The 14,882-nt window shown below is 34.3% G+C and overlaps 1 protein-coding gene across 6 annotated transcripts in view; it reads left to right on the top strand.

Annotated features, from left to right (window-relative positions):
- The window catches only part of Pdcd4 (Programmed cell death 4), a 110,211-nt gene that overhangs the window by 22,198 nt on the left and 73,131 nt on the right, over nt 1-14,882 (top strand). Inside the window, exon 2 of one of the 6 annotated variants that reach the window (XR_010953177.1) lies at nt 901-962. The exons of 3 other annotated variants lie outside the window; for them this stretch is intronic. The gene's annotated coding sequence lies outside the window, so the exon portion shown is untranslated. Of the gene's footprint in view, nt 1-900; nt 963-5,785; nt 6,078-14,882 lie in introns of those variants that run through there. 2 more of the 6 variants (XR_010953175.1, XR_010953174.1) reach the window with 2 other exon arrangements.

Below are 14,882 nucleotides of genomic sequence, written 5' to 3' on the forward strand. Positions count from 1 at the left end.
AACTGTGACTATCTGTGCAAGAACAAACTAAATGTTGTTTACAACAACATTGCTAGATATGTTTATGGGTTGAAAAGACTTGACCACGTATCACAACATGCTGAAAGGTTGCTAAACATTTCTTTCGAAAATCTTTTAAAAGTTAAAATACTGTCCTTCCTCAATAAATTGATACACACGAAGGAACCTGACTATCTATATCGTAAGCTTATTTTTCTGCAATCATCAAGATCGGTGCTTCTTCTTAAGCACATTAGATACCGCACGCTAATCTCTGAGCGCCAATTCTTTGTTACTGCAATACGTCTTTGGAACTCCCTATCTACAAGTCTTCGACTCTTAAGTAATGCTCTGCACTTCAAAAAAGAGCCAACATCATTTTTTAACGACTCTTAAACTGGATCTCAAATTGTTGTTGTTAAAATATTCATTTCTAAGTCCTTTTTCTTTCTCTGTGTCTTCTTCCTTTATTTGTTAAATACTATTCGATCTATAACCAGCCAAAGGTTGTCATCACTACTGCTGTCTTTTAATATTTATTAATTACTTTTCTTTAGTTTTAAGATTTACATTTACATACATAAATATTTCACTATTATCCGTTATATTTAATTTAATTTGATTAATCTAATTTATTATTATTATAAATGTTCAATTTTTATAGCTCATGCTATTCATGACTACCACTGTTAAATAATTTGTCAAAATTGTTGTGCTAGGAACAAATAAAAAAAATAAAAATAAAACTTTTATAGTGTATAACTAAAAAAATGTTTGAAATTAATAATTCGGCGCATGAAGATACTCGACCTAAATAACTTAGTTCTCGATTTCACTAATTGTCATAACAATCCCTTATACTATAGGCTGGAATTACCCATTTCAAATTTTTCATTCCAGTGCATTTTCCGGTTAGTGTTTGATATGTTTTTGAAATCTATATTTAAGGAAATCAAATATTGGTAAGTAAAAGTATATAATATATGTACATATAAAAAAAGTTGAGTTTGATTAATGATGACATGTAGAACAAAGTATGTTATGCGGCATACTCGAATATTGCCGAGCAAAGCTCGTTCGCCCAGGTACTAATATCTTAAGAAGACAATTAGCGAATCGGTACAACATACAATGAAAGTACAGTTTTAGGTATTTTCGGAGGTAACGGACAGCGCACAGAGATTTCTACTTAAATGCCTATGCACTTTTCTCCAAAGTTTGCTACTTTTGGCTAAGTTTGTAAAAAAGCGCTCTTTCGACGAACAAAAGTCATGTGCTATAAGATTTTTGCCAACTAGATTATGATACATGGCGCCCGAGCATGCACGATGACAACGAATTGAAGTATTCAAAAGAGTTCTAATGATGGAGGCCGGATACTTTCCGAAATATAAGTTTTATGTTAGGTTAGGTCAACGGCCCGGTCCGTTAGTCTGACTGAATGAGTCCATAGTCCAACTAACATGGTACATTTTCTTTACCAATGAGCTGTCATTAAGTTTAAAGATTTTCAAATAAACTGCCGATTTCAATTAAAGACTTATCTGCCTGGCACAGGCGACGCTAATATTTGCGACGCTATTTCTCTTCTAAACACGCACAGTTACATTAGTATGCATATCCTCCCCGTATCCTGTTTTACCTATTTACTTTTGTACATACTGTATATGTGCCTGTACACACATTTTCAAGGTCATGCGCTGTTCGCTTCATATCAAATATACTATAACACTTTTATATAACCTTTACAAGCTCAAATTCTCTCCTAAATAGTACCCACAATGTTATACCGGTAAGCGCTGCTCAAATGTATTTGAAAGTTATAAATATCCCAGCGTGCGCCGCGTAGTATATTGATATCGAAGTCATCACATAAATAGGGTATTCCATCATAGGAGGCTGGATAATTATATTAATTATAACCCTTAGGGCCATTTCGACTGCTGGCTAATGTGAGGAGTAGGCAACTGGAAGATAAAGTTGTCGGCATGATAAAATTCCATTTTCTCTAAGCTCTGATAAATAATTTGTTAGATTATTAAGGAAGTGTGGCAGCGCTGCGAATGGACTGTGCGACTAATGCGACTGTCAAAATGAAAAAGTTTCACGTGCTCATCAGCTGTTCCTTGGGGATAACCACAACAGATGGCGCTGTCTAAGCGACCAATTTTAACGGATCGATTGACCGCCTGTTAAATTTATCGACAAGATAAATATAATGTTTGAAAAACTCCCAGTCTCAGAATTTAGTTTAGTGCTTTAGTAATTTGTTTCAAAAAGGCCCCAACTAATGTCAAAATGTATGGAATTTGATCTCAGATTGGGCCTTTTTAAACTAATTCTGAGATAGGGCGTTTTTGAAAAAAAATCTGAAATAGGGCGTTATTCAAAAGCTTTCTGAAAGTACGTTTTCAAAACGGTAGGCTACCATTCCACTCATCAGTCGATATTCAAATTAGAAATTTATTACAAATTTGTGTTACTGTTAAAAGGGTTTCGTATTCGTATATTTCGAATTCATTTCCAAAGCTCACTTTTTTTTACATCTACGCTAGCAGGCGCTATAGCCCAACTTTTAAAGAAGATTAATATTGTAGAAGCTGAAACACGTCATACCCGTAGATCAGCCAGCGAGTTGCATCTTACTTCGCTTTGCGTCACCACTTGTCTGAATTGTCTTCAGTATTTGTTCTTATCTTTCTACAGAGCTCTTACAACAAGTCTTAAATTTCTTTTTCAAATAATTGATTCAATTTCAGTTCTCTCTTTGCACTCGAAATCGTATAAATTAATACACCTTCAGTGGACCTACATAAGAACATTCGTGATCTTTCGTTAAATTTTTTTGTGTTTTTCTTCAAATCTCTTTATTTACAAACTTCCATCGGTTGGGACTGACTCTGGCTCACATACATTTATAACATGTATGTTATCTAAACAAGCATATACATGTACATTAGAGTGAGCACATTTTGTTGTTCCATCGTTACCAGGAAATGCGGAAAATAACTCTATTGGACCAAGGCCTTTGTGATATAAATCCAAATTTGACCCAGGTAGCACACAAAATGTGTTTTATACGATACCAGTATTAACAGTTTTCAGCAAAAAGTTTAGATACAAAGTATCACAAGTCTCGATACCTCAATGCAACTATAAGATGTTGAGCAACATATGGACTTAAGTAGTTAGCTACTTTCTGGCTCGAAATGAACTTGCACATTATACACAAATTAAACCACCCTAATATATGCACGCAAAACATTTATTTACCAACACAGTAAACACACACTTATTACATACATACTTACATAGATTGTAATTAATGTAAGATCAAATCAATTGTTGTTTTTATTTTAACCGGTTTTTATCAGCTACCTATTACCCACCTTGATTTAACCCATAAAACCTCCACATGTTCCTATCACAGCGCTCACCCATGCCTCTGTTTCGCGTTTCTTTTTATTCTTCTCCGCTTGGTAGCTCTTTTGTAGTCATGTACAGTATACACTGTGTAATTAAAAACATTTCACTTTGTAGAACTATCGGATTGTCTCAGCTCCCGCTTCGGTTATTTAGAAGATGTTTAGAGTTAACAGTACAGCGTCAAAGAAAGAAGGAAATTGAGAGGAGTCATATGCGTGGGGCATTTATAACTGCACATTGCTGCATTGTTATGTCAGTGCCAGTATTTGGCCTCGCCGAATCATCTAAGTTATATTGGCCGTCGGTCAGCATCCCTCTTTCAATAACAGGCACCTATTTGGCTCTTCAAGGGAGATAAAGTCTTACGTCGCCTGTACCTATTAACTGAGTAGAGGTTTCCCCTTCCATCTGCTTTTTAATACGAGTATCGATAGAAATACTTTCGAAGCCGAAGTGTTTTCATTCATTCTCAAAACGCAACCTAACCAGCAAAGCCTTTGGTTATTTATTCGTTGCACTATGTGGATAACTGCCTGCAGCTCATCACTGAACCTCCGGCATACACCATTGGTACCACTGCCAGTACTATAGATCATCTGGAGAACTTCGAATACTCGAATTCCATCCTATCTTCTCTCGCCACCAACCATGTACGTAGAAAGCGTGGCCTTTTTCATCTAAAAGACAGTTTTTCAATTTCAATGCAAAGTAGAACGCACTAGATGTCTCTCTCTGTCTGTGTTGGATATCACCTTGAGTAGTCGAAATTTGATCTTGGATATGAATTTGAGAACTCGAAATATTCCAAAGGCTGGAGACTAATTCGAGAACTCTTCTGGATTTCAACTTGAAAATAGAAATTTCTAAAAGGTTGATAATTGTAAAAAAATTCTGCAAAATTGAAGAACAGTTGTAGAATGATTTTGGATAGAAATTTCTGAAAGAATAAGGAATAGTTGTAGAATGACGTTGGATACCAACTTGAGAACTAGAAATTGATGAAAGATTGTATACTAAAAAGATAATGATATTGGGCATTAGCAGAGAACTAGAAATTTCGCACAGGCTGGAGAATTTTGGATACAACATCCGAATGGAAATGCCTCAATGGTTGGATATAGGTTGGAATGGAACAGATATAGACGAAAGGTTGAAGAAAAGTTGGAGAATGATGTGGGATGTGAACTCGATAATAAAAATATCTGAAAGGAAGAATAGTTGGAGAATGATGTTAGATATTAACTTGAGAACTAGAAATTCGAGACCATTTCGAGAATATGTTGGATATCAACCTGAGAATAAAAATTTCTGAAAGGTTGGACACGAATTCCAGAAAGATGTTGCAAATTAACTTGAGAAAATATGTAAATACCTAACAGTTTCAAGTATAATTGAAGAATGAAGTTGTATGTCAACCTGAAAACTAGAAATTTCTCCCAGGTTGAAGAATAGTTGATCTTGATTGGATTATAGAATATTTGAAGAATGATGTTGGATATTAACTTGAAAACTTTTTTTTGCGAAGGTTTGAGGGTAAAAGGAAATGATGTTCAGCGCCGTCTTAAGAACTAGAAATTTCTCAAAGGTTGGAGAACGTTAGAACTAAAAATATCTCACAGGTTGGAGAATTATGTTGGATATCACGTTGAGAACTTTACATTTCTCAACGGGTTTTGAAATGTTATATTTTTTCACTTCAACCTTACTTTTCGCGTTAGCTCCAGCATATTTCTCACCCCATCTAATGACTTCATTTGAGTACTATTACTTTCAACTCTACTGTACGGAGTACATACCCCTTATGTATGCTTTTGTTTGCTTTACGTTAACACTTTTTCTGCTCTCTCTGCCTTTATGTTTATTTCGCCCATTTTAACCTTGAAAATTTATTATTTATTATTGTTTTTGCTTTCATTACAATGTTATCGTTTTGTGTTCGTGCTTCTACGGTGGTGTGTTTCTACCTAAAAAAAAACTGTGCGTCTTAATTTGCGCTTCAACGGTTTAGTGGTTTTATATGGAGAAGTTACAAGTTTGTTGATAAATTGCAAATTTTCGAGTCCAAAATTACTTTTTAAGTTCTCTTTAAAACTTGTTTTGAAGCCAACATTACAGTCAATTTGCTTTGTTTTGTTTTTCAAATGCCACATCCCCCCCACTAATCGTTCCATTTACCAAGTTTCGTTTTGTATTTACCAAGTTTTGTGCTCTTACTTAGCGCTTCATATACAAAATACTTACGCATGTATGTACAATGGGCCATGTCTCTATTTTATATGATATTTCTCTCATGGTTCTCTCAGTGTCTGTGTTCTCTCATACCACCGGCTAAAAATTGCGCAGTATTTTGTAGCTGCTTTGGTTGGATAGGAGGCTCGATTCCTCTTATCATTCATTTATTCGAATTAAGTTTGGCATTCGTAATTGTGGCGTCGCTTTTAATAGTTGTAAAGTTTTCGAGTGACGCGTTATTTGAAATAAGTGAATCTAGGAAAACAATCAATTATCTCGATTATTATTGTTTTTATTTATGCTAAGTGTTTTCAATGCACAACAACATACTAACTGCAGTGGTTTTTGAGATAGGTCAGTTTTTAACGACAGAGAATTTGATATAGTCGTGTGTCCCCATCTATGGCGTAATATTTTAGGTGATGATATTTACTTTTAAGCACAAAATCTAAACGCGAAGGACGTTTCTATTTATACTCAGAATATTTTGCGGCTATTTCTGATTATTTATTTTTCTTATAATTATATATTATTTAGTGAATCTTCGCAAAAAGTTAATGCTAGTGAAAGGGAAAGCTATACTAATTATAGCATTTACAGTTTAAGTTTGGCTGATAAGTAAATGAGCACAAATCCACATGTTTATCTACAGTTACATACGAAAAAATAGGAGTGTGCGAAAATTTTTTTAAGGTTTGAGTGACCGAATTTACAAAAATTGTAGAATGAATAAGTTTGTTATAAAAAAGAATGCACAGAATAAAAATGTTCAATTATGAAAACATATTTCATAAAAATTATCTCTCTTGTCTAGTAATACTTCGAAACTTTCGGCCCAAAATTTTGTAAACTGTTCGAAAGTTTTTTGCTCAATGATTTGCAACAAATATAGAAACTCAACAAAATAAAATAATTATCCGATGTTTAAAAAAATGAAAGTTTCGTAGAATTCGGAGGACCCAATTGAACTTTAACAAAACGAAAATTTGAATAAAAAATGAAACAAGGGAATTTATTTAAAAAAATACGGGAAAATTTTAGAATAGCACCCCCCGAGTTCGGGGTTAAACTTGGTATCAAATGAAAGAGGGAGTTCTCCCGATCACAAATATATATAACTTAAAGTGCGCAGACTTATAGTTTACGAGTTATTTGATGTTAAAGTTTGCAAATTTAGCAAATTTTTATAGCACTTTCAGTTACAATTTACACATCTTTCAAAACCTTTATGCACATAAATATCTATATAAATTGGCAACGATACACTTAAATTTCATTTTAGTATATTTCACATATAATTCTTGCATTGTTTTTACTTAATATAAAAGTTTTTATTAAATCGATCACGCTTTTGTAGCAACATTCACATTTATGTATATATATATTTTATTGATGACATTACAAAGCTGTGCTGCCACATCTAAAAAACGGAACAAGTGCAGAATCGAAAAATAACTTATAAAAATATCTTTCATCTGATGTATATATACATATCTTTAACTTTTCTAGTCTTTATTTACCAAAAATTTGAAAAAGCTCTTTTTTGCATTCGTGAGCGAGCTGATATTACCTTATAACTCTTATGTTTATTGTTATGTTAGCCGATCCAACAACGGCTGCGCCATGCACAGTAATTCTGCGTAGAACACCTTTCCGCGTAGGCGGCCTTCGGCCGCGCTTATTTAAAATAACCCTGGGCTACGCCATGCCAAGTCCGGGTGTGTGGTATAACCGTGGCTACCGCCACGGTGATGTCCTTCTGCATATTACCTTATAACTCTTATGTTTATTGTTATGTTAGCCGATCCAACACCGGCTGCGCCATGCACAGTAATTCTGCGTAGAACACCTTTCCGCGTAGGCGGCCTTCGGCCGCGCTTATTTAAAATAACCCTGGGCTACGCCATGCCAAGTCCGGGTGCGTGGTATAACCGTGGCTACCGCCACGGTGATGTCCTTCCGCATATTACCTTATAACTCTTATGTTTATTGTTATGTTATCCGATCCAACACCGGCTGCGCCATGCACAGTAATTCTGCGTAGAACACCTTTCCGCGTAGGCGGCCTTTGGCCGCGCTTATTTAAAATAACCCTGGGCTACGCCATGCCAAGTCCGGGTGTGTGGTATAACCGTGGCTACCGCCACGGTGATGTCCTTCCGCATATTACCTTATAACTCTTATGTTTATTGTTATGTTAGCCGATCCAACACCGGCTGCGCCATGCAGAGTAATTCTGCGTAGAACACTTTTCCGCGTAGGCGGCCTTCGGCCGCGCTTATTTAAAATAACCCTGGGCTACGCCATGCCAAGTCCGGGTGCGTGGTATAACCGTGGCTACCGCCACGGTGATGTCCTTCCGCATAGTAGTAAAAATATATATTTTCCTTTTTCTTTATTAACTGAAAGGTGGCACGTTAATATTTATATTTGTTTTTTCTTTGTTGATGTGGCAGCACAGCTTTGTAATGTCATCGATAAAATATATACATACATAAATGTGAATGTTGCTACAAAAGCGCGATTTATTTAATAAAAACATTTAAATTAAGTAAAAACAATGCAAGAATTATATGTGGAATATACTAAAATGAAATTTAAGTGTATCGTTGCCAATTTATATAGGTATTTATGAGCATAAAAGTTTTGAAAGATGTGTAAATTGTAAGTGAGAGTGCTGTAGAAATTTGCTAAATTTGCAAACTTTAACATCAAATAACTCGTAAACTATAAGTCTGCGCACTTTAAGTTATATATATTTGTGATCGGGAAAACTCCCTCTTTCATTTGATACCAAGTTTAACCCCGAACTCGGGGGGTGCTAAACTAAATCGCTGCCAAAAATACACTCAAAAAATATTACACAAATAAACAGATAAGTAAATAGAAATGAAATACAAAAAAAAAAAAAAAAAAATTAAACATAAAAATAAAATGTATTTTTTCTATCTTTCCTGTCGGTTATTTTAATTAAAACCACGGATTTTTTCCCATGCGTTTATTCGACAATTTTTATTTGAATTTTAAATGTTGAACCTCACCAGTGTAATATGTTTTAAATAATTTTTATATTGTTTGTAATTTATTGTTTGCTTACTTAATTGGCCTTTTACCGCACCAACTGGCGCCAAATGGCCACACCAAGGGAGTTTAGATCATTTTCCACCTGGTACTCCCAGCTGAGTTGCGGCCGCTCTCTTCATCTGCTTCCATAGCCGGGGTTTCGATAAAAATACTTTCTTAGCCGGAACGTCGTCTTTCATTCGCATTACATGACCTAGCCAGCGTAGCCGCTGCGTTTTAATTCGCTGGACTATGTTGATGTCTGCGTAAAACCCTTACAGTTCATCAATAGATCATCTTCGGTACTCGCCAACACGTAGAGGTCCATAAATCTTTTGAAGAACTTTTCTCTAGCAGGACGGGTACGATAAGTAGAGTATAATATTCGTTTGCCGAGAGAGGACTTTACTTTTCCATTGCCTGCCTAGTCCGAAGTAGCATTTATTGGCAAGAGTGATTCTTCGCTGGATTTCAGAGCTGATTTGGTTGTTAGAGTTTTATTGCTTTTCATATTTTTAAATAAAAACAAACCCTGATGAAGATGCGAACGTGTATCAAAACGCTTATAATAAATAAATCCGTCGCTTTGACTAAATTAGCTGACGGAAAAGCTAAAAAAGCAATAATAATATAATTTTTTCTTGGCTCAACAAAAATAGATAAAGAAAATAAATATTTAAGAAAATTAAGGACAAAAAAACTGAAAGAATTTAAAAAGGAAAAAAGCAGAAAAAATTAGGAAATAAAAAAATTATAATGATAAAAATTTGGCCAAAAAATTAAAAAAATAAATAAACTATATAAAAATATAAAGAATTTGAAAGTAAAAGCAACTAAATGTTAAAAATATAAGGATGATCAGAAAACTTAAAATTAAAAAATTATTACATGCGAAGTAAAATTATGTGAAAACTAATGAATAAAATATAAAACTTTTTCAAAAATAAATCAGACTCCCTGAAGTTGTAAAAGTAAAAACATGAAAACGCGTACGAAAAATTTAGTTTTGTTTTACATTTATCGGCCGAAAAAGCTTATGGAAAAAAATCAAGAATCCGGACAATCATGCAAAATCGGTTACAATCTAAAAAATACAAAAAAAAAAATGGTTTATTAAAAAATAAGATGTATGTATGTTTACAAAACGAAAAATATTTTAAAAAATTAGAAAAGAAATTTGTACATTTATCATATTTTTTTTTTAAATCAAGTTAATACAAATAAAATAAGGCATTGTGTGACTAAATAACACTTATGTTAAGAAAAAAACAAAAAATAAAAATAAATAAAAAATTGTAAATGACTAAAAACAAAGAACCATTAAAACCTAATAAATAGGTAATAATAAATAAAAAAAATTTAAATAAATAAAAAACGATTAAAAAAATTTATAAAATTAAAAAATAACAGAAATAAAAAAACGAATTTTTACTTAAATAGGATTTAAAAAATTTAAAACTAGCTTGTTACGGTAAAAAATGTTAAGTGCAATGATATTTAAAAATTCCAAAATAGAAAAGCTTTTGAAAACGTCATGTATGAAGAGGTGGGGGAGAGGGGCATTATGGCCTAGAAGGTTTAATGTGGTCGTATAAATCGTTCCCGAGATGGTCAGGCTAGTACCTTTATGGTACTTTGTTGCCGGAACGTAGCGGTTTTATATTCGGCAAAGGACCATCAACATTGATTCCCCAAAACCTTCGGGGAGTGTCTTTATCGTTAATAGAACAACAACAAAAGATGCTTTGTGGTAAATTACAGTTTAAAGAAAATTGATTTAAAATTTAAGGACATCAAGAAGATATCTGCTAAAATATTACTTAATCAGAATATTCAAGAAAAAAAACACTAAAGGTTTTTACTTAAAGCTAGATAAAAGCGGCTAGAAGTTTTGGCTAATTTTTGTAAAACACAAGGTGGATATTGACAGGAAACTTTTGGAAATATGAGCAAAAATATAAATTAAACAAACAAAACAGTGAAACCCATGAATACTTTTCTTCTATTACTTCGTCTTATTAAAACTATGAAAATATTCAACCTCTCCAGATAAACAATCGCTTTTGTTTCGCCTCCAGCCTATGAGTTCTGTAATAAGGCTTTTTTCAAAACTTTTTTGAAATAGGGCGTTTTCGAAACGGTAAACGATATGCTCCGAAACAAAATATCATTGGTTAGCTTGGTAACAGTTATGGTGCTGATAGGTTTAAGAAACATACTGTTTATGTATATTGGAACTATTGTTCGTTATCCCTTGACTTAATCAACAAAACATAACGAATTAAACACAGAACTGTTTGTAGAAAATCTGTTGTTGAAGGAGTTCTTGAGAACCCAGGACGAGGTAAAATATCGTTCAAGGGCTTAATGACTTGCACTACTAGTCTGCTTATTTTCAAAGTAAGATACAGATGTCTTTAGGAATAGGTTTACCTTATTCAATCTCGTCTTACGTGTCTGTGTTAGGTGTTGTCACTCATGAACTGGAAAATGTCTACTGAAAATATTCATTTTGAGTGCAGGTTTTTTTTTACATATTATTTTCCTTCTAAAAGGCATTACTAGTTTTTGTTTTATTCTCTATTAAGTTTCAGACACATTTTATGTTATTGACAATGTGCAGTTGGCACGCTAAGCAAATAAACAACTATTGTTTACGTGCCGACAGACGCATAGACAGATCACTTTTACACAACGTAGACGGATAAAATGCCGACGTATTTCTAAGGCCTTAAACTCGAATGAAAATGCCAACAAATATCTATTAAATTTTTACTTATGCGCATACTTTGTAAGTATGTACTTAAATGCAAAACTTTTCATAGAATGTTGTTTAAAAAACAAAACCTTCAACTAGTACTTTGACTTTGCCAGAATGCATGTCGGCGCACAAACTTAAATTTATTCATACATCATGTGAAAATGCAATTGGCCGGCAGGCAGTTAGTCGTTGATGGGCTACAACTCACCCGCGCTCTCTGTCGCCAATTATGTTGTACAACTTTTTACCTTAAACTATTGTCACTTCAGTTTTTTTCGGGGTGTTGAGGGTATAGCTTTGCTTTTCGTTACCTCTATGTTGCAAGTGATTGTTGTAAGTCAAGATTGCCTTCACGATTGCTGCTAAAAAATGTTGTATCATATGACGGTGAATAGAAAATGTTTGAGCGTTTAGTTTGGTTTGTTGTATTTCAAATTATTTTGTTGTATTTTACGTGGTATTTTCTATACAGTGTTTGGCCTCTACCTCCGTTTCAAGTTCTTTATGTATGCTACTTTTGTTGTGTCTCAAGGTCTGAAGTGTTGCCAGACATTGCGATATATATGATCGTATATTGATTACACATTTATTCCTGTAATGGGTTAAGGGACTGCAGCTATACAAATTTAAGGTGATTTCATCTTACTAAGTTATCGATATCACCTTAGCCACAGATTCTGCCAAAACCATAATCGACAACTTAAGAGTATCAGACACGTGTTCCTTCCCGGACCATAGCAGGATAGTCTTCACCATTCTTATGGAAGTGTTCATGCAAAATCTGCAAGAAAAGTACATACAGGAACTGAAGTCCAAATTAGGCGTGCCATTTTATGCTAGATACGTGGATGTCATAATATGCGTTTCAACTACTAATAACGAAGAACTTGTACTGGAGTACCTCAACAAGCGGCACGAAAATATAAAATTTACAATGGAAACCGAAAAAGACGGAGGAATCAACTATCTAGACCTTACGATAAATATTGATAAAGAAGCCAAAAGATTTAACTATGACATATATAGAAAGCCAACGGACACCGACACAATAATACATAATACCTCAAATCACCCCCAACAGCATAAAAATGCAGCATTAAGGCATTTGGTACATAGACTTGAAAGAACGCCTCTTACACAAGATGCATATAAGAGAGAACTTGAGGTCATATATAACATCACTGCAAACAACGGATATAAAAAAGCACTAGTAGATAAGCACAGAAGGACAAATGGAGAACCAAAAAGAAATAATGAAAAGGAAAATAATAGCTGGACGACTATGACATATACTGGAGAAGCCACATATAAATGGCAAACTTCTTTAAAAAATACGACATAAACACACCATTCAAAACATCGAACAATCTAGGGCGAAAACTAGGAACTAGCACTAACTCAGAGGATCCGTTTAGCAGCCACGGCGTATACAAGCTTGCCTACGGATGCCAACATAGTTACATAGGACAAACAGGATGGCAAATAAGAATGAGGTTCAGAGAACATATTACAGATTACAACAAAAAAATACGGAATCCAAACATTATACCAGAGTCTAACTTCGCAAATCACATGTTCGACAATGAATGTTCCCCAGCAAACATCAATAAAACAGTTAGGGTTCTTCATATACACGGCCGACGTCTCAACGTACTCGAAACCATGGAAATCTACAAACAGAAAACATTCGACGGTAGAATAATAAACGAGCAGATAAACACAATTTCTGACACAATATTCGAGCCTTTAAAACTTGTTTACAAGAAACAAAGTAATCACATAGGTACACCAGACAAACACACAACAACAAATAAACCCAAAACAATTAACGCACCAAAACAACAAACTCACAAAGAAGGTCAAACGACTCAAATTACGAATTTTTACCTGCCTCAGTCAGCCACTCAAATCGATCAGTAGAAACCACCCTCAGTTCTGAATGAACACACAGCACATACACATAACTGAATACAGTGTTTAAAAAACTGCAGTCGAAATAGTAAAAGTCACCAAAATTTCGATTTTCATAGACTTTACTGTTCGTCGACTTATTAATACGAGCACTTGCTTGTGCTTGAGTACTGGGCTGGCTGCTATTGGTGTTGAAATAATATAAATTTTGTAAGTTTTTTTCTCGCAAGTTTTTCTTTTGGAAAGTTGGGGTTTAAATGAAAAGCCCAATAACAAGTTAAAAAAAAATTGCACAATTTAACTAATTCACCTTCTGCAAAATACTCACGAATGCAAGCCTTATTATTAAATTTGTCTCTCTTTTTATCACACAAAAAACAACACTTCGACATTTTTGATATAAAATTTACTTATAACAGCTGAAAATCTTACGACCGCTAACTAGATTTGTTTTCAATTTATGACATTTGTGGCGCCTACGCATATTTTGTAACTGTTAATTCTGTGCATGAGAAATTCGTAGTTGTCAGTTGGCATTATTTGCCTTTTTTTGTCGCTTTTTGGTCACTAAGGGCTCATTTGCATACGCATATCTGCGCACTCAGCACAAATCGGTAATGCTATTCTGCGGAGGTCTTAAAACAATAAAAATGTTATAATACTAATGGAAAACAAAGGCTTACTTTTTCATTAGGAGAACGAAATAGCCTAATGTACAATATTGACATAAGCAAGACGGCTTGTTGAAATATACATATATTTAGACCCCTTTTTTACAATAATTTAACGACAGCCTTGAGATTTTGTCTCCTTCTATCGTTGTATATCTGTACTGTAATGTTTGACAGGCTGCACAGTTCAGTAGTAGTCATAGCGGAACGATACAAGGTGGCAGCATGGTGACATACCTACAAATATAAATAAAAATGCCATGTACTTTGTTTTTGTAAATTCGACGGACAAATGTCAAAATCGTACTGCGCCAGAAGTTGGTGTATCAAATCAAATAAAAAAAGTTTATAATCAGCTGTTCCATGCTGCCACCTTGTATCGTTCCGCCATGGTAGTAGTGATATAGAAGTATTACATATATGACTGCGCTAGAAGTAGAAATGTCATAGCAGCTAAAAAAAGTAACAATTAGCTGATAAACTTCCACCATCTGTATGGTTTTGCCATAATGAAACTTGCCGTCTTTCAGTGAGTTTTACAGCTCCGGCTCACGCTCAATTCTCACGGGAATGCTCTGGATCATTGAGAGACTTGAGAAGCAGATGTCGTGAAATTTTCGCACACGTCAAATGTGATAGGCAGATGTCGCCGCTGTTTTTCATTTAACTCATACGGCCAAAGGCTAAGCAGCGACATCTATTTTTGAAAAAGTAGGTATATTAAAGGCCGCGTTGCCAACCTAAAAAGAAGTAATTAACAAATTATCTGGCTCACAAATTGAACCACACTTCTATCTAGATTTATCTGGCTCAAATCG

Source organism: Eurosta solidaginis, chromosome 4 (genome assembly GCF_040869045.1).
Source record: "Eurosta solidaginis isolate ZX-2024a chromosome 4, ASM4086904v1, whole genome shotgun sequence".
Taxonomy (NCBI): Eukaryota; Metazoa; Arthropoda; class Insecta; order Diptera; family Tephritidae; genus Eurosta; species Eurosta solidaginis.